The sequence below is a fragment of the Artemia franciscana genome, chromosome 21 (assembly GCF_032884065.1).
Source record: "Artemia franciscana chromosome 21, ASM3288406v1, whole genome shotgun sequence".
In the NCBI taxonomy this organism is placed as follows: domain Eukaryota; kingdom Metazoa; phylum Arthropoda; class Branchiopoda; order Anostraca; family Artemiidae; genus Artemia; species Artemia franciscana.
The window spans coordinates 20,520,797-20,541,392 of NC_088883.1; positions in this window are offsets into that span (position 1 = coordinate 20,520,797).

Consider the following 20,596-nt stretch of genomic DNA (forward strand, 5'->3'; position numbering starts at 1 on the left):
AAGGATTAAAAAATGATCAGAATCATCATAAATAATCACATCACATGTTTTCAGATCCAGGTTGGTGATCAGTTGGTGATCAGATCAGATTTATCAATTAAAGACGCGGTAGTGTCTGTGACGCGAGTAGGGATACGGCATGCAGGAAGCATTCCAGTACTAAGGAATGAAGAAATAAATTCATTTGCTAAGCTAGAATTATTTTGAGCTTGTTTGAGTTTAGACGGAGCAAGGAGGTCGATGTTAAAATCCCCCATAAATAGTAGTTTTTTATACCGACTTAGCATGGAAGATAACAGTTTATCGAGAGATTCCAAAAATTTGGCTGGTGACCCACAAGGCGGTCTATATAACACACAGCAAAGCAGAGTTTCACTCTTAGTTTCAATTTCCACAAGGATAAATTCAAAAAGCATTTCTTCATAAAGGTTATCAAAATCCGTAATAATTTTAGTTGCCAGTTCATGTTTAACAAACATACTAATACCACCGTGTTTCCGTGTTTCTCTGTTCTTAAATAAATGTTTATACCCATCTATACGAGCTAGGGGGGCAGACGACTCAGAAAGGAATGTCTCACAAGCCCCAAAAATATCGACTCCGTGATTAGCAAGGAACAACGACAATTGGTCAAGGCATTTTAACAATCCCCTACAGTTAAGGGAAGCGATTCTTAAACTTCCAGGCGTAGGTCGGTATTTAGGGACTTTTTCCGGTAACAAATAATCATTTTCAGGGAGGTTATCAATAAAAAAATCACGATCATCTTTACTATGGATTCCCAGCTTTGAAAAATGCTTTGCAAGATCCAGGAGACTTTTTTGGAGACGGAGTAGTTTTTTAGCGGTATTTCCCAACTCATTTAAATTACTAAATATAATGACTTACCAGAGAATCCGGGGGTTTGAATCTGGATGGATGGTTACTTACACGAGACTGTGTACCAAACAGAAAGACATGTGATGACACTGAAAAATAAGAACCAGGACAGAAACGGAACTTGATTATTTCTACCACTACTACTAGGTCTAGAAAAAAGCACAAAGAACGTTCAACAGAAACACCAAAATCGTATAAGCTTCGAAGGGGCCCATTGGATTGGTAATCAGAAGTTGTAGTGCCCCTCTTGCATGCCCACCCTCCTCCCTAACATCCTTTTTTCCCGAAAGGCATTCAATTGAATTTTGAAATAGCCATTTTGTTACCAATATTCCAAAATTCATATAATAATATCCTTTGGGTGAATACAATCCCCAGAGCCCGTGAGTAAGGTTTGTAAAGTATGTCCCTGGCATAGAAGGTTTTTATGAATCGGGTGGTCGTATAGGCTTTGGATTTGGTGGATCTCAATCGATTGGAAGTAAGAAGTTTTGGTACTCTTTGTAAGAGTCAGAAATGAATGGAAGGCAGTCAGCCCCATCCGAGCCTATCAATCCCCAAAACATATCTAGTCCAAAATTCTAAGCCCGGAGTCCTCCGGACAAGGGCTGTAAGCTAAGCAATTCGTTAATCGTTTGCACATAGTATGTGTTATTGAGAAAGGTAGCCAACACATGTTTGTAATTCATTTTCTAAGAAGACGAAGGGCTTGAACCTTTTACAGAATTTTGACGGGAGTGCTTAACCAAATCAAAATACTTTATGTGTATTTGAAGGTTCTTTTTTGGATTGAAGGTGATTGGAGTGTGGATACCCCCCCCCCCTCGCAAACTTCGTATTGCTCCCAAATGTATCATATAGAAATTTTGAAATAGCCGTTTGGTGTCGTAGAAACTTCGAAAGAAGCTCCTACGACTGACTGGAAATTATAAGGACTAGTGCCCTTTTTAATAGTCAAAAGTAATTGAAGGATAACAAGCCTCATCCCCACGTCTATCCATTCCCAAAACAAATACAATCAAGATTTTGATACTGCTATTTTGTTTAGCGTAGCTGAAGGGTATGAAAACCATGACTTTGAGGATGTCCCCACCACCCACAGTACTCAGCGCAAAGGTTGTAAGTTATGCCCCGAGGGCATATGTTTTTGTGGAAAGGGCGGTCGTACGAACTCAGGGGGCTAATTGAAAATCGGATGTTCTAATGTCCTTCTTGAGTCGAAGTAATCAGGGACAGCCAGACCCCCGCCTCACGTCATATTTTCCACAAATGCATTCAATAGAAAATTTGTTCAAAATTGTTCAAAATTATTCAACATTATTTTGAAATTGTTCAAAATTGCCATTTGTTCAAAATTAGTTCAAAGGTCAAATAATGAGACTTAGGGGTTGATAGAATTCACCCAAGACTGGGGATAAGGATAGTAAATTATGCCCAAGGGATGTATAAGGTTTTAATGGAAAGGCCGATTATATTAACTTTGGAATAGGCTCATTTGACTGGAAAAGTATAGTTCTAGTTCCCTTTTAAGAATAAAACATAACGGAGAGCAACTAGCCCCCTCCCCGACATCCTCTTTTCCATGCAATTGTAATTGCGATATAGCCATTTTGTTACCAACCAAAAATCATATAACAATGTCTTTCATATAAAACATTATATAAAACGTTATATGAATCATATAACACTCTCTGTCTATACAGGTTGTGAAAAGGGTGCAATACAGGAACTACTAATATAAACTGAGTATGTTAATTCATGAAATGACAGGGGAGATGGTCGAAAAGGTGGTATTTGCATGCTATCTATACTACCACCACAACTGCTATCACACTGCCCCATTTAGAGTACCGAGGGGAAATTTGCATTAAATCAAAAGACGCTATGTGCATACACATTGTCAAAATAACGTATCTCAAGAACTGATTTGGGGATTAAGTTAGAATTTTCAGAGAATCCTTAAAGAGGAAGATCATCTCACCAAAAGCTATTATGTGCTTACTAATGCAAATACTACAGTTCTTGCTACATTTCTTACTAATACTACTACTACTTCTATTGCAACTACCTGTAAGGCTAAGAGTATTAGGTTAGGTTAGGTTCAATCGGGTTTAATTAAAAAAAGGAAATAACAAAACTTAAAGTGCACTGCTCTGTGACAAAACCACGTTGAGACCCATATACATAAAAGATTCTTCACTAACACGCAGTACGGCTCCCACTTCACTCTTCGACACAACCACACGCCTCCTCAATCTATAATTTTTTTAATCTTAACCATAGGGTTCCTCCCTCCCTAACTCGGACGTACAACCACCTCACCAGAATATACTAAAAAATCTAAACTTCATCTAATTTAATTTATCTTTCTTTTTTTTAACTTTTACTTATTGACCTTTAACTAAATATTTATTAAAAATATTTTTGAAAGACCCGAGGGAGCTCCTACATCTCAGCACTTCTGGAAGCAGTTTCCACACTTTAGCATATGCTACATCCGGGGAAAAATCTGAACGTACTGTTGGAGTTCGTCTCACTTGAAGGTCAAAGGCAGAGCGCGTGTTTCGATTATGTTGTTCAGATATCAACCGAAACAAATTGTGAAAGGGAGATGGAAGTAAACCGGATAAAAATTTAAAAACAAAAAATGAGCACGACAGACGGTAAAGGGAACCAAGGGACAGATAGTCATCTACATTTTCAATAATTTTCAATGCACGCTTCTGGATTGAATCAAGTCTCTTCAGGTGCGATTTGAAGGTTGACTGCCAAATTTTGGCACAATACTGAAGGTGAGGTTTCCGAGTCCGTTGTAAAATAGACGATGGGTTTTTTGAGGAAATACGTGCTTCAGTTTCCTGATGATGCCAAGATTGCGAGAGAGTTTCAGCTCCACAGCCTGGATGTGGTCTAGAAAGGAGAGGTTTTCGTCCAGGAGTACTCCTAGATACCTCGCAAAACCCGTTTCTGGCCGCCTGATCGTTCCTCTAGAAGTTGTAATTCCAGTTATATCTGAATGAATAGTTCCAATCCTTGAAAAGAATAGCCCATACGATTTGTCGACATTTATTACAAATCGATTTGCATCCATCCAGACGTAAGTTTCTTCTACGACAATCTCTAGTTTTCTCTGGAATGACGTCATGCCAGAGTCACAGGAGGCCATTGTAGTATCGTCGGCGAATGCCAGCAGCTCACTAGAGTCGTTGTCATTATTTAAAGTGTCTTCACCGCAGCAGAGTTTGCAGCACCGCGAGGTCCTAAAATTTGGGTTCAGAACACGACTTAGGTCATTCACATGAATCAGAAATAACAGTGGACCTAGGATCGATCCCTGTGGCACACCGAAATTTACCACCATATCGTTCAACAGATCTTCTCCTATGTACATGCGCCGATTGCCAAGGTAGGACTGGAACCATTTCGGTGCCTCTCCCCTAACGCCGATTTGTTCTAGTTTACCTAGTAGAATTCCATGATCCATACTGTCGAATGCTTTTTTGATATCAAGTAAAATAGCAGCTGGCAAAAGCCCCAGATCAAGAGCTTTGTTGATAAATAAGCTCAGTGACGTCAGCGCACCTTCAGTTGAATGTCCTTGTCTGAATCCAAATTGTCGTTGGTTGAGGAATCCCTTCGCTTCGAGAAAAGAGTAAAGTTGATTCTTCATAGGTTTTTCGATGACTTTGGAAAATACCGAGAGAATTGAGATGGGACGAAAGTTAGATGGGTCATGTTGAGGGCCACCTTTATGGAAAGGTACTATTCGTGCTTTCTTGAGGAGTGATGAAAATACCCCCTTCCGCAATAAGATGTTTATCAAATGTGTTAACGGTTGTAATACAGACGGTAACACTACTTTCAACACTTTCGTGTGAATGCGGTCGAATCAGGACGCAGATGTACCTCTCAAGTTTTTGACAATCATTGAGATGTCGAGGGAAGTTACGGGAATGACTGCCATTGACTTAACAAACGCTGGACCTAGAAAATCCTTGTAGGATTTTGCTTGGGAAGTTACTGTGTTCGCCGTTTTCTCTCCAATGCTGGCGAAGAAAGTGCAAAGTGCTTTCGCAACTTCGATTTGCTCAGTAAAGGTTTTCCCATCAACAGTAATTTTGGAGGGTCGTTCAGGTTTTTGGTCGTTGGGTCGTAACAGTGAATTAAATGTTTTCCAAACTTTCATTCCATCCTTACCACTTTCAGCTAGTTTTGACAAAAGCCAAGAAAAGCAAAAGCCATGAGAATTGATTGGAGGCATTTCTTATAAGATTCATAGATTTCTAGGCTAGCTATACTTGGTTGGTTACGGTATTCAGCCCAAAGCTTGTTCTTCTTATTAATACATCTGAGTAAACTCTATGTAACCCACGGATAAATTGGTGTATTTCTTCTCCTAGGTTTAGTTGCTTTTTCTTTAAAACAATGTGCTTTGTATAAAGTCGTAAACATATTATGAAATGCTTCGAAACCTTCGTTCAGATCTTCTTTTTCCAGAACACTATCCCATGTAATTTTACTTTTGATGTCTCGAAGATTGTGAGTAGGGGAAATGATCCGACACATCACTGACGATGACTGAAGCTGAGAGTGGAGATAAAGTCGAGAAAATATTGTCTATTAGAGAATGAGTCTTTTGCGTAACTCTTGTCGGGATAGTGATTGACGGATAGAGGGTAGATCCAGACGTGAGCGTGCGGAGGTCTTTGGCGCTACTTGTAAGGGGATGGGACAGGTTGGTATTGAAATCGTCCATAAAAACCACATCATGATTCTGTTTCTCCAGCAGCTGAAGTGTGTCCGATAATATATCCATAAAAAAAAAACAGAGCCTGATGGGGATGGGTAAATTTCTCCAATGATTACTTTTCTTTGTGAAGGAAGCGACATTTCAAGGAAAAGTGATTCAAATACACCCTCCACGTTCCGAGTCAGTTGGTTATTTATATAAACTGAGTATTCACTCTTTGTGTAGATTGCCAATCCTCTTCGTCTCATATCTTTTCTATGTATAAAATTCGATGTGTACCCGGGGATATCTAACAGGCTATCATTCTGTCTCGTCAGGAATGTTTCGCAAAGTCCAAGAACATCAGGCTGTACTTGCCGACACATAGTCATTACATCTGTCAGTGATGAACATAATCCTTGACAGTTCAGTTGAATTACACTGAGCTGACATTTGGAGCATACTTGGGCCATATTTATTATTTGAGTATGTTTAGTTCAAGGAAACTTGAACTAAATTGTCATTACATCTGTCAGTGATGAACATAATCCTTGACAGTTCAGTTGAATTGCACTGAGCTGCGATTCGGAGCATCCTTGGGCCATATTTATTATGTGAGTATGTTTAGTTCAAGGAAACTTACTACTACTAAACAAAGAATAATCTGTTTCATTACTTATTACTAGATCAAAAATTTCTTCCTAATTCAAAAACGATTTTTCCAACTGTTCTAACCTATTCTGAGCCCCCCGAATGGGGTGTCATTGCACCCCGGGGACAAAGAGTGGGAACTCAAAACTTACCTAAATCTTTCGGAGGAGTGCGGTCGTATCTTGAAGCGAAGTGAAGAGCCGCGAGAAAAGTACATATCCGAATGAATTTCTTCCAAACTGCAATAGTAAAATAACGCAAACAAACATGAATAACTACAAAACATAGGAAAAAAAGGAAAATGAGACATTTTTGGAAAACGCATCAATCACTTAGGCAAGCGGAAACAACATATTGATCAATGACATTCTCGCCCGCTTTTGCTATTATAGCCACAAAAAACTGAACTCTAAAATCTTTGAGAATCCGAATCAGGATCGTCAGGTTGTGCCGTTATTCTCATTGTAAATGGATCAAAGCACTCGTCTGAAAATTTAGACCAATCAGAACTTCGCGATTTTTTACATCCAACCACAGTCTTATTCCTCGTTGGACCAGCCGCGTTTCTGCAACCTTTTCAATTCAATTCAATTCAATTCAATTTATTCAAATAAAACTACAATATAACACCAATAATAATAAAGATCCTGGAAGCGAACTTGTTGAGGACCATAACCACAAAAAATTGAAAATGAAGAAGAGAAAAAAAAAAAAAAAAAAAAAAAAAAAAAAAAAAAAAAAAAAAAAAAAAAAAAGAGAAAACATGAGTAACTAAAGCAAATTGAATAAGAATTTAGAGAGTTATAATATCAAAATTTTAGTACATTGCTATACAGCGTGCGAAAACTTGTGGATAGCTCGACACTGGAGGGTATTATATTCCATTGAAGTATAGATTTATAAATGGGGGATCGCTGGGCGGAACTAGAGACAAACTTGGGGACAATGAAGGAACGGTTGGATGAACGGAGACAGAGGCCTTCAGAATTATTAATATTAAAATAAGATAATAATTGAGGAGGAAGATTTTTATGGTAAGCGGAGTATGCAAGGTATAGATTTAATTTTTTGATGATTTGTTCAAAAGGGATAATACCAAAATCGGAGTACAAGTCCTGGGTGGGATATAGTCGGGGCAGCCGAAAAACTGCTTTGATGGCACGGTTTTGGGCAGATTTTAATTTATTGGTAACTGAAGGAAAAGTGTTGCCCCAAACAGATCCACAGTATGAGATATATGGGTAAATAAAAGAGTAATAAAGGGTGACAAGGATATCGGGAGGAAGAAAATAATTCGCACGATTAATCATACTTACCTGTCGCAAAATTATGGCTCTGATGTAGGACACGTGTGTTGCAAATGATAGGGAGGAGTCTATGTGAACACCAAGAAACTTGGCAACTTCGACCTGTGGGAGGAGATTGGTAGAATATTTTAGGCCAAGTGCTTGCTGAGGTTCATTTTTTTTGTAAGGGGTTCGAAATAATACAACCTGACTTTTCTTGATGTTAATGGTCATGCAGTTAACTAGACACCACTCCTCTACTCTATTCAGAAGGGTTTGAGTAGAGGCGACAACGGATGGTAAATTAGGACCGGTGATGAAAAAGTTGCTATCGTCAGCGAAAAGTACTGGGTGCACTGATGGACCCAGGTCCGTAACCAAATCATTAATATAAAGGAGAAAAAGTATTGGACCAAGAACAGAGCCTTGTGGGACGCCCCTTCGGACAGGTAGGGGATGTGAAGTCAACCCGCCCAGACTCACACTCTGTACTCTACCAGAGAGATAAGAGCCAAACCATGAGAAAGGAACTCCAAGAATCCCTAAGTTGTTGAGTTTACTTAATAGAACACTGTGATCAACCATATCAAAGGCCTTATAAAAGTCCAGAAATAAGCCCAATACAGTATTTTTAAGGTCAAGTTGGGAACGTATAAACTGTGTGGCGTCTATTAGTGCATGAGCAGTTGAAAATTTGGAACGGAAGCCATATTGATGAGGAGAAATCAACGAATCTAAAGAATGAATCCCAAATAAAAAGGGAGAAAGACGTCGGAATATAATTCTCTCGAGCACTTTAGATATAACTGGGAGAAGTGAGATTGGACGATAATTACTTATCTCAGACGGATCGCCTTTTTTATGAATCGGGATAACAATTGCTGATTTAAATATTTCTGGGAAGACTCCATTGGTCATAGACAGGTTTGCTATGTGCACAATGGGTTCACAAACATAGGAAGATACGGTCCTAAGAAGCTTATTACTTATGCCAAAGAAGTCAGGTGTACTACTATTAGAGAGACAATTGATAACTTGAAGCACCTCTTTACGATCAGTTGGAGAGAAAAACATAGATCCAGGATTCTTGCTAGGTTGAACTGACTGGGAGAAGGAACAGGAGTTAGCATTTGGAATATTAGTGAAATAATTATTAAAAGCATCCGGTACTGAACTTGGGTCAATTAATCTGCCACTGATGTCCTTAAGGTTAAGAGGTACAGATCTTGAACTTCTTTTTTTTGAAAGAATTTCATTTATTGTTGACCAAATTTTTTGCAAGTTCCCTTTGCAATGAGAGATTTTCGAATAATAATAATTTTTTTTTGCTTCCCGGACAAGTTTGGTATATAAATTTTTGTATTTTTTATAATTAGTCAGGTCAATAACGTTACTGGTTTTGCAAGCTAACTTATATAGGTCATTTTTTCGATATGAAGAGATTATCAGGCTATTTGACATCCAGGGGCGTATATGGCTAGTTTTTCGGTTTGATTTACGAACTGGAAAGGTTGAACTGATAAGATCACTCAGTCCTTGTGTAAAACCATTTGTGGCTGAATTAACATCCTGACAATCCAAAACCTTGGACCAGTCAAAGGATTTCAAACGATCCGTGAACCTGTTCATATTCACAGTATTATATATTCTATTATACGTAGGGGTTTTAGTTCTAGAGGGCTGAGTAGTTGGTAGGGAGGGTAGCGAGAGATAGATTGGAAAGTGATCTGACAGGTCAGAAAATATTATTTTGGAGGACAGGTGGTTTCCCAGGGAAGTGGACACAAAAATGTTGTCAATTACAGTAGCTGTAGACCTCACAGGATCAACTCTAGTAGGAAAAAGGATTGTGGGAAGAAGACCACTTGAGGTGAATGTTTCAAAAAAGGTATCACAATCATTATTATTGCTAACATTTAGTAAATTACAATTGAAGTCCCCAAAAACTATTGCCTTCTTTTGTGGTAAATTAATAAAACTAGAAAAATCATCAAATAGGTTACAAAAGAAAGGGGTCGGAAATGAGGGGGGCTTATAAAATAATGAAAAAATAAGAGAATTCTCGTCAACACTTATGTCTACGATTATTGAATAAATGCATCTATTATTTATAGGTTGCGAGAATAAGGATTCACAGTCTAATAGCCTGGTGAATTTCAGACTTGACCGGATGTAAAGAGAAATGCCGCCAGAGGACTTGGTTAATTTTCTTTCAATATGAATAGCTTGAAAACCAGGGAGGGAAAATTCATTCTTATCATCAATTTCTGAAAGCCATGTTTCCGTTATTCCAATTACGTCGAAAGGGCAGTAACCATTAATTAAAACTAAGTCTTTAAAATTAGCCCACTTATCCCGTATACTTCTGATGTTAAAGCAAATTACATTAAGTTTGGTCTCTTCCATTAGCTTAGGTTTCACATTTTTTACAAAATCAAAAGTGTCGAGATATTCACAGTTAATTTGATTTAAAGGGCTATCGGGGCTAGCTAAGGGGCTGGTGGGCAAATTATTTTGGTCATCGTAATAGTTAAAAACAACATTATTACACAGTGATAAATTCGTGAGAAACGTAAAATCTTGTACGGTGCACATTTAAACATCCATTGTGGTCTGAGTTTCATCATCTCCTTGATTAGAATATTGGAAATCTTCTTCAGCCGACGAAATATCATTGGTGGTAATTTTGGACTGGGATGGAAAGTTTGCCGTTTTTTTCTTAGATTTCTTGCCTTTGACTAGGGCAGTGGCATCGATTACCGTCTTGGGGGTTGTGGCAATTTCAGAGCCTGCATTGATTTGATTTGCAGTTGAGTCTACAGACTTAACTAGCTTTGATGTGGAATCTATGTCCTTTTTCATGGAGGATAATTGAGCCATAGCTGTTTCTAATATGTCATCACCTAGGAGTTTAGTGATAGCTTTCTTCTTGAGAGTATTTTTGGTTTCCTCAGCTTCATTACTAACCTCAATTAAGTGACTGACTGTGAGATAAGTTGCAAGCCTTTGCCATTCTTGGCTATTTTTAGATGAATCTTTTGGAGGGCAGGATGTTGAAGTAAACTTAGGTAAGGGATGGGGGGAATGACTAGAACCTTGAGTATGAACATTATTTGCCTCTTTTGGAAATGATACTGTCTTTGCATCTGCTACAGCAACTGTTGCTTGGCTTCTACTGGGCCGATGGGGTGTGGGTTGCCAAGGGATTCTTGCAGCTACAACTGAGTAGGGTAGGTTCATTTTATCAGATGTTCTAAGGATTACAACTCGCTTTTGGTGAGCTGGGCAAGATTGTTTTTGGAGGGCTGTGTGTCCCTTCCGGTTACAATTTCTGCAGAAAGGGTCTGACTCAGGGCATTCACTAATTGCGTGGCCTGTTTTCCCACACTTAAGGCAAGACGGATGGGACTGTTTGCAGTGTTTTTTGCTGTGGCCGTGGGCTAGACAAGTGGAGCATTGTAGGGGCTTAGGCTTATAAATCTTGTAAAAAAGAGACATACCGTACAAGAATATTTCTCCGCTTAGCTCAACTTTGCAGCAAATGAGGATTGAACGGCTAGGGTGAAGAAAACCTTCTTTGTTTAAACTTAGCCTTATAGCAGTTGAAGGATTGATGAGAAGACCTGAAGAATCTATTAGTTCAGTTTGTATTTCCTCCACTTTTACACTGGTATCAACACCATACAGCACATACTTGTGTAACTTTTCCACATCTTTTTTTGTGGCTAAAATTTTTGAGCCATCAAGAATTATTTCTTTGGATTTTGACAGGACATGGTCTGCCGCCTGAGAAGACGTAAAGTAAATATCAATAGACTCGTCCTGCTTGAAAACAAGTTCAAAATTCACCTTGGTGATCAGAAAGACAGCTTTCCTAATTTGCATTATTCGATCTTTTGAAAAGGGTTGGCCATTGGTTTTCTTGATTGAGACAGTATAATAATTGGGGCGATCGTTAGCACTTGTTTCTGGGACACTTGAAGAGAGGGGTTGCACTATCGTTGGTGAACGAGTTTCATCCTTTTTCCTCTTTTTGCCAGGCGTCTCACCTCTTTCATTAGAGTTAGTTTCGGCTAAGGCCTGAATTCCTGACAAGTGGCTAACAGTTTTGGATCGCGTAGTTGGGGGGGTTCTAGGAAGAGTTTTATAGGTAGGTTGGAATGGCGACCGGCTAAGGGTTTCAGTGGGAGTATCCTTCTCGGGTGGTAGCCTTAGGGGCTTTTTCCCCGTCATTTATTCCGACGAGATACTGCAGATTCACAAACTTAATCACAGTTTTTAATCAGCGATAACACCAATATATTCAATTATACACTAATAATAACTCACTGTGTATGAAGTGAGCAATCCCTCACAATTAAGTCCGCAAGTTAATTGCGCAATCACAATACAGTACAAAAAGTAATCCGATTAGGTTCACAAGCTAGTTCCTTTTAGTTCAGATACTAAATTCATACTACAATCAGCATACTTCAGCTGCTGATTTCGAAGTTTTCGGCTTGTACCCGAGTGCTAGTAATTCTTTTCTTCTTTTACCGAGCTCAGCTGGTAAGTCTGTTGAAACACTGAAACCCGTCTTCTTCAGCTTTCCACACTCCTTCATAATGGCTGAGCGGTCATTTTCAAAAAGGCTAACAAAAATCGGCTCAACAACTTTTTGTTTTTGTGTATTACGTCGCAGATTCGGAACGGCTGAAGATTCAGAGGGATTCGTTTTTTAAAAAAATGCGATACATGGTACCCGTACGTAGCTGGTCGGCATCTGTAATTCCTAGCTTAGACTGGAGGAATGTCACTACGGTATTTTTCAGGTTTTCAGTTCCTTGTGGAGCCTTAACACCGTGTATCAGAATGTTATTTCTTCTTGCGTACATTTCTGACCGTAGAGCAGTGGCCTTGACATGAATCAGCTCAGTCTTTAGAAGTTTGTTTTCTGCTCTTAACACTTTAATCTCAGTCTGAAGTTTCGAAATTAGTTGTTGCAGCTCATCCATACGGCGGTCGAAGTGTTCTTTCGTCACTGACACATTGATACCAGTTAATACCGCTCTGCCTTTTTAATCACGTTAAAAAGTCATAGAGTGAAAATTACACGCAAGGGCCCCTTTATGTACTAAAACAAATTATCACTTTGGGCCCGCTTTCATCAAAATGCAGCTGGTCCAAATATCCTTTTAATCCTTTAGATACAGCGTCTATAGTTGTCTCCGGCACGGGGTGTGGCTAATACACATTCATTTCACCGGGCAAGGAGAACCTCTAGGCGTTAATAATCGCCGGTAATCGCAAGCACCCCTTTCTTCTAAAAAATAAAAATCCAGAGGTGCCCGCTTTCAAACAAAGTCAAGATAAACAATAACAAGCCAGCGCTTTGAAATGAAACAACAATCACCTCTGATTACATTAACTGTTATTTCACTTGGCAAATATCCATAAACAGGTAACACTCATGCAATTAGCAATCACCCGCTTAGTCGAGCGTTGAGATGTAGTTTAAAATAGGTCAACTTTTAATCCTTAGTTTCTGTCTTGATTATAATCCACTTTGGATGTTCAAACAGTTCGTGGTAACGAACTGTACTAAGGAGCAATCCGGCTCAATAGTAACCGAAATTCTAAAAAATTAAATTTTGATACCAATAGTCACATCAAAAGAATCATATTTTAATGCTGATTTTAAATATACAAGTTTCATCAAGATCAGTTATACCCATCAAAAGTTACGAGCCTGAGAAAATTTGCCCTATTTTTGAAAATAGGGGGAAACACTCCGTAAAAGTCATACAATCTTAACGAAAATCCCACCATCAGATTCAGCGTGTTAGAGAACCTTGCTGTAGAAGTTTCAAGCTCCTATCTACAAAAATGTGGAATTTCGCATTTTTTGCCAGAAGACAGATAACGGATGCGTATTTATTTGTTTGTTTTTTCCCCAGGGGTGATCGTATCGACTGAGTGGTCCTATAATCTTGCGACAGGGCTCATTCTAACGGAAATTGAAAGTTCTAGTGCCCTTTTTAAGTGACCAAAAATTGGAGGGCACCTAGGCCCCCTCCCACGTTCATTTTTCCCCAAAGTCACCAGATTAAAATTGTGAGATAGCCAATTTATTCACCATAGTCGAAAAATCTAATAACTATGTCTTTAGGGACGACTTGCTTCCCCGCAGTCCTCGTGGGAAGGGCTGCAAGTTGAAGAATTTGAGCTGTGTTTACATATAGTAGTGGTTACTGGGAAGTGTACAGACGTTTTCAGGGGGATTTTTTTGGTTTAGGGGGGGGGGGGGAGCTGAGGGGTGGGGGTTACGTGGGAGGATATTTCCATGGAGAGACTTCTCATGGGGGAAGAGAATTTCAATGAAGGGTGCGCAGGATGTTTTAGCTTTATTTGAAAAAACAATGAAAAAATAAATATGAAAAGTTTCTTCTACTAAAAGTAAGGAGCAGCATTAAAACTTAAAACGAACAAAAATTATTACACTTATGAGGGGTTTACCTCCTCGTTATACCTCACTCTTTACGCTAAAGTATTTTCAGCAATTTCAACTATTTATTCTACGGCCTTTGTGATTCAGAGGTCATTCTTAAGGAATTGGGACATAATCTAAGCTTTAGTGTAAAGAGCGAAGTATCGACGAGGGTTGAACCCTCTCATATAGGCAATAAAAACTTACGAATATAGAAGTTCGTTACGTAAGTTAATTTGTAAGTTACGTATATTTTTTACCAGTGAAAACGTTTGTAGAAATTAAAAGCTCTAGTTGCTTTTTTAAGTAATCAAAAACTTGGAGGGCAACTAAGCCTCCTCCTTCGCTTTCTTTTTTCTCGAAATCTTCAGATTAGTTGCAACTAATTGATATGCAAATTTAGTTTTAATTATTTATGTGCGGACATCCAAGATCAAAACATGCATTAATTCAAAAACGTCCAGAAATTAAATAAAAAAAAGTTTTTGTAGCGGAAAGTAAGGAGCGACATTAAAACTTAAAACGAACAGAAATTACTCCGTATATGAAAGGGGCTTTTCCTCCTCAACGCCCAGCTCTTTACGCTAAAATTTCTTACTGTTTTAAAAAGTAGAGTTAAGAGAAAGGGTCAAACTTTAGCGTAGAGAGGGAAGCATTGAGGAGGAAAAGCCCCTTCCATATACGGAATAATTTCTGTTCGTTTTAATGTCGCTCCTTACTTTCCGTTACAAAAACTTGTTTTTTTCAAACAGTTAGTAGTAACGAACTGTAGTAAGGAGCGACCCGGCTCAATAGTAACCAAAACTCGAAAAAATGGAATTTTGATGCCAATAGTTACATCAAAAGAATCGCATTTTAATGCTGATTTTAAATATATAAGTTTTCCGTTAGAATGAGCCCTGTCGCAAGATTATAGGACCACTCAGTCGATACGATCACCCCTGGGGAAAAAACAAACAAATAAATACGCATCCGTGATCTGTCTTCTGGCAAAAAATGCAAAATTCCACATTTTTGTAGATAGGAACTTGAAACTTCTACAGCAAGGTTCTTTAATACGCTGAATCTGATGGTGGGATTTTCGTTAAGATTGTATGACTTTTACGGAGTGTTTCCCCCTATTTTCAAAAATGGGGCAAATTTTCTCAGGCTCGCAACTTTTGATTTGTCTTACCCGTCAAAAGTTACAAGCCTGAGAAAATTTGCCTCATTTTAGAAAATAGGGGGAAATACCCCCTAAGAGTCATACGATCTTAACGAAAATCACACCATCAGATTCAGCGTATCATAGAACCTTGTTGTAGAAGTTTCAAGCCCTTATCGACAAAAATGTGGAATTTCGCTTTTTTTGCCAGAAGACAAATCACGGATGCGTGTTTATTTGTTTTTTTGTTGTTTTTTTTTGTTTTTTTTTCCAGTGGTGATCGTATCGACTCAGTAGTCCTAGAATGTCACGAAAGGGCTCATTCTAACGGAAATTAAAAGTTCTAGTGCCCTTTTTAAGTGACCAAAAAATTAGAGGGCACCAAGGCCCCCTCCCACGCTCATTTTCCCCAAAGTCACCGGATCAAAATTCTAAGATAGCCATTTCATTCACCATAGTTGAAAAACCTAATCACTATGTCTTTGGGGACGACTTACACCCCCGCAGTCCCCATGGGAGGGGCTGCAAGTTACAAACTTTGACCTGTGTTTACATATAGTAATGGTTACTGGGAAGTGTACAGACGTTTTCAGGGGGATTTTTTTGGTTTGGGGGGAGAGTTGAGGGGGGGATTTACGTGGGAGGATCTTTCCATGGAGGAACTTCTCATGGGGAAAGAGACTTTCAATGAAGGGGGCGCAGGATTTTCTAGCATTATTTAAAAAAACAATGAAAAAATAAATATGAAAAGTTTTTTCTACTGAAATTGAGGAGCAGAATTAAAACTTAAGACGAACAGAAATTATTACGCATATGAGGGGTTTACCTCCTCGTAATACCTCGCTCTTTACTCTAAATTATTTTTAGTGATTTCAACTAAATTATTCTACGGCCTTTGTGATTCAGGGGTCATTCTTAAGGAATTGGGACAAAATTTAAGCTTTAGTGTAAAGAGCGAGGTATCGACGAGGGGTGAGCCCCCTCATATACGCAATAAAACATACGAATATAAAAGTTCGCTACGTAAGTTAATTCGTAAGTTACGTATATTTTTTACTCGTGAAAACGTTAGTAAAAAATTAAAAGTTATAGTTGCCTTTTTTTGTAATCAAAAAATTGGAGGGCAACTAGGCCTCCTCTCTCGCTCCTTTTTTCTCAAAATCTTCCAATTATAACTATGAAAAACCCATTTAGCCCAAAAAAATTAATATGCAAATTTCGTTTTAATTATTTATGCGCGGAGAGCCAAGATAAAAAAAATGCATTAATTTAAAAACGTCCAGAAATTAAACAAAAAAACAAGTTTTTTTAAATGAAAGTAAGGAGCGACATTAAAACTTAAAACGAACAGAAATTACTCCGTAGATGAAAGGGGCATTTCGTCCTCAACGCCTCGCTCTTTACGCTAAGGGTTTTAAAATTTTTAAGAAGTCGAGTTAAGAGAAAGAGTCAAACTTTAGCGTAAAGAGTGAGGCGTTGAGGACGAAAAGCCGTCCTATAAAATTATATACCTTTCAAAAAAGAAAATTAAAAATCCTTGCAAGATTCCTGGACAAGCAGAAGTTAGGCTCTGCTTTGTGTCAATAGATTAAATAAAAAAAACTAATTTTTTTAGCTGAAAGTAAGGAGCGACATTAAAACTTAAAACGAACAGAAATTACTCCGTATATGAAATGGGTTGTCCTCTCCGCAATCCCTTGCTCTTTACGCTAAAGCTTTTAATTGTTTTAAAAAATAGAATTGTGGCAAAGAGTCAAACTTTAGCGTAAAGAGCGAGGGATTGCGGAGGGGACAACCCATTTCATATACGGAGTAATTTCTGTTCGTTTTAAGTTTTAATGTCGCTCCTTACTTTCAGCTAAAAAAATTAATTTTTTTTTATTTAATTTCTGAACGTTTTTGAATCAATGCATGTTTGGTTTTGGCTCTCCTCACATAAGTTATTAAAATGAAATTTGTATATTAATTCTTTTTTTGGCTAAATGGCTTTCTCTTAGTTTCGATCAGGCGATTTTGAGAAATAAAGGGTGGAGAAGGAGGTCTAGTTGCCCTCCAATTTTTCGGTTACTTAAGAATGCAACTAGAACTTTTAATTTTTAACGAATGTTTTTATTAGTAAAAATATACGTAACTTAAGAATTAACTTACGTAACAAACTTTCATAATCTTATATTTTTATTATGTATACGAGGGGGTTTGTACCCTCGTTAATACCTCGCTCTTTACACAAAATCGCAAGTTTTGTTCCAATTCTTTAAGAATGACCCCTGAATCAGAAAGGCCGTAGAATAAATAGTTGAAATTACTAAAAATACTTTAGCATAAAGAGCGAGGTATTGTTCTCTTCCTAAATACCTCGCTCTTTATGCTAAAGTATTTTTAGAACCCCTCATATGCGTAATAATCTCTGTTTGATTTTAAGTTTCAATGCTACCCCTTCCTTTCATTTGAAAAAACTTTTCATATTTATTTTTCATTGTTTTCTTATGGTAATGCTAGAAAATCCTGCGCCCTTTTCATTTAATTTTTCTTCCCCCATGACAGATTCCTCCAAGGAAATATCCTCCAATATAGCCCCCTCCCCTCAGCCCCACCCCCAAACAAAATAAAATCCCTCTGAAAACGTCTGTACACTTCCCAATAACCATTACTATATGTAAACACTGGTCAAAGTTTGTAACTTGCAGCCCCTCCCACAGGGATTGTGGGGGAGTAAGTCATCCCCAAAGACATAGTTATTATGGTTTTCGACTATGCTGAACAAAATGGCTATCTCAAAATTTTGATTCGTTGACTTTGGGAAACAAATGAGCGTGGGAGGGGGCCTAGATGCCCTCCAATTTTTTTGGTCACTTAAAAAGGGCACTAGAACTTTTCATTCCCGTTAGAATGAGCCCTCTTGCGACATTCTAGGACCACTTGGTCGATACGATGACCCCTGAAAAAAAAAAAAAAAAACACCCGTGATTTGTCTTCTGGCAAAAATTACAAAATTCCACATTTTTGTAGATAGGAGCTTGAAACTTCTACAGTAGGGTTCTCTGATACGCTGAATCTGATGGTGTCATTTTTGTTAAGATTCTGCGACTTTTAGGGGTTATTTCCCCCTATTTTCTTAAATAAGGTAAATTTTCTCAGGCTCGTAACTTTTGATGGGTAAAACTAAACTTGATGAAACCTATATATTTAAAATCAGCATTAAAATGCGATTCTTTTGATGTAGCTATTGATATAAAAATTCAATTTTTTAGAGTTTTGGTTACTATTGAGCCGGGTCGCTCCTTCCTACAGTTCGTTACCACGAACTGTTTGATAGATATATCAAACTGAGCAAGAAAGCTGTTATACATTAAGCACGAGGATGAAATATATGAAAAAACTGCCATACCTAAGGATAATCGGTATGTTTAAGTTGTTTTCTTAATGTATTTGGGGGGTGTTGCTTTATTTGTTGGGGATCGGTAACTGGTTTAGTACCCTACTTCATTTAAGCAGAAGATCTATTTTGCAAGGTTTTACTTTTTTTAACACAAAGATTTTTGAAAGTAATCAAAAGTCAGAGCCCTCCTGAGGGAGAAAGAGTGGAGGTAGATACTTCAAAATACCTTCCCGGGACATAGGCTACTTTAGTCTAGTCTGTATACCCATCTTTGAAAGTTTAATTTTTGCTAGCCTAACTTTCCAAGATAGCAAAAATTAGAATGTTACCTCTCTTTTTAATCTAATACCTCCACCTCTTAACAAGCCTAACTTGACGTATTTCAATTCTCGATAGTTTAGGCAATTTCATAATTATATTGCGGATGTGTAGTTTGATGAAGTTACTGTCACTTAGCACAACATCTAAACCCCTAAACCAGAATTATGAAAAAAAAAATGAGAAACGCTAAGAGGTCAAGTAAATAATTCCACAGAGGAAATAGAATAATTGGAAATAAGGATAAATAATGGATGGTCTTTATCATAATAAATGGATGATAAAATAAATTGATAAATAAAATGGATAAAAAAAGAGAATTTTTCAAAATCAATAAATTGTGTTTGTGTTGTAAGGCTGTTTCAAAAGTACTGGATTCTCATGTTCTTTGAAGCACGAATGGGCAGTAGACGCGTAATTTGCTATGAGGCAGGTAGAAGGCAACTGTCCCAAGACCCCGGTAGGAATTTAGTTTCCTCAAAACCCTTGTACTAAAATAGGTCTATATAAGAAAAACGGGTCTTTGTTCACATCCAGAAAAAAGGGTCAGTTTTCCTTTAATATATTTTTGACTTTATAGTACTATATGGCTCATTTTTCAATTTTCACCGATCATTTGATTCAGGAAAATTAGCTCCAATTTCTCCCCCCCCCCCTCAGAATTTTGACGAAATTGTGCCACGTATGGGCAGGATTGAGATTTTACTTGGAATAAGAAGAAAACCAAGGATTATTAATCTTGGGGAGCAAAGGGACGAAATTGGAAGAAACATCTTTTAATGCAAAATGCATTTGTTGTTTGTCTCAATGACCAAATCCATTAATTTTCAGACTCAATTAGTCCAAAAGAATTTTTATTGCTCTTGAATTTATTATTCTGTCAAATTCTTCAGTTTTTAAATAACATTTTTCCAATATTTGACAGTGTTCTTAATGGGATAATCGCGACCACAATGTGAAGTTGTGGAAAGTTTAAGCTCCTTCTAAAAGTATTAAGAATTAAAAAAAAAAAAAAAAAAAAAAAAAAAAAAAAAAAAAAAAAAAAAAAAAAAAAAAAAAAAAAAAAAAAAACAGAAACACAAACCATCCTCAAAATTATGGAATCTTATGTTCCTTATCTTCGAAATATCAATGAGCAGGGTCAGGATTTGACTTGGAGAAAGGATAAAAACCATGGATTATTCTTGGAGATCGGAAGGGATGAAACTGAAAGAAAAAATGGAGGATTTTTTCTCACTGAATGCATTCGTCACTGTCTCTATGAAGAAATTTATTAATTTCCAGACTAGTTTTTGTCCAAAGGAATTTTTCTCTTCTTTAATTTATTATTCAGTCAAATTCTTCGGTTATGAAATAGAATCCTTATAGAATTGTACACTATTTTTAGTGGCATAGTCAGGGCCACAAGGTAAAGTTTTGGAAAGTACGTGACCTTGCTAATGCCTTTAAATATAAAAAAAGACACACCATTGGCCATTACAAGGATGACAAATTTCTATCTAGTTCCTTAAAATATGATAGACATGATTCCAGACTAGGAGAATCTCTTCATTTATAATTTGCCTGAAAACAAAAATGTTTTAAAAACAAAATAATTTGTGAAAACAAAAATGTTTTCACATTTTTTGAAGCTTTCCAGTAATCTCATGTCTTATAAGTTTGAAACAACAGGATTTTTTTTTGTCCACCTCATTGTATCCGAAATTTGTCTTTCTTCTTGTCAAAAGTTTTGGGTATTTTTTTT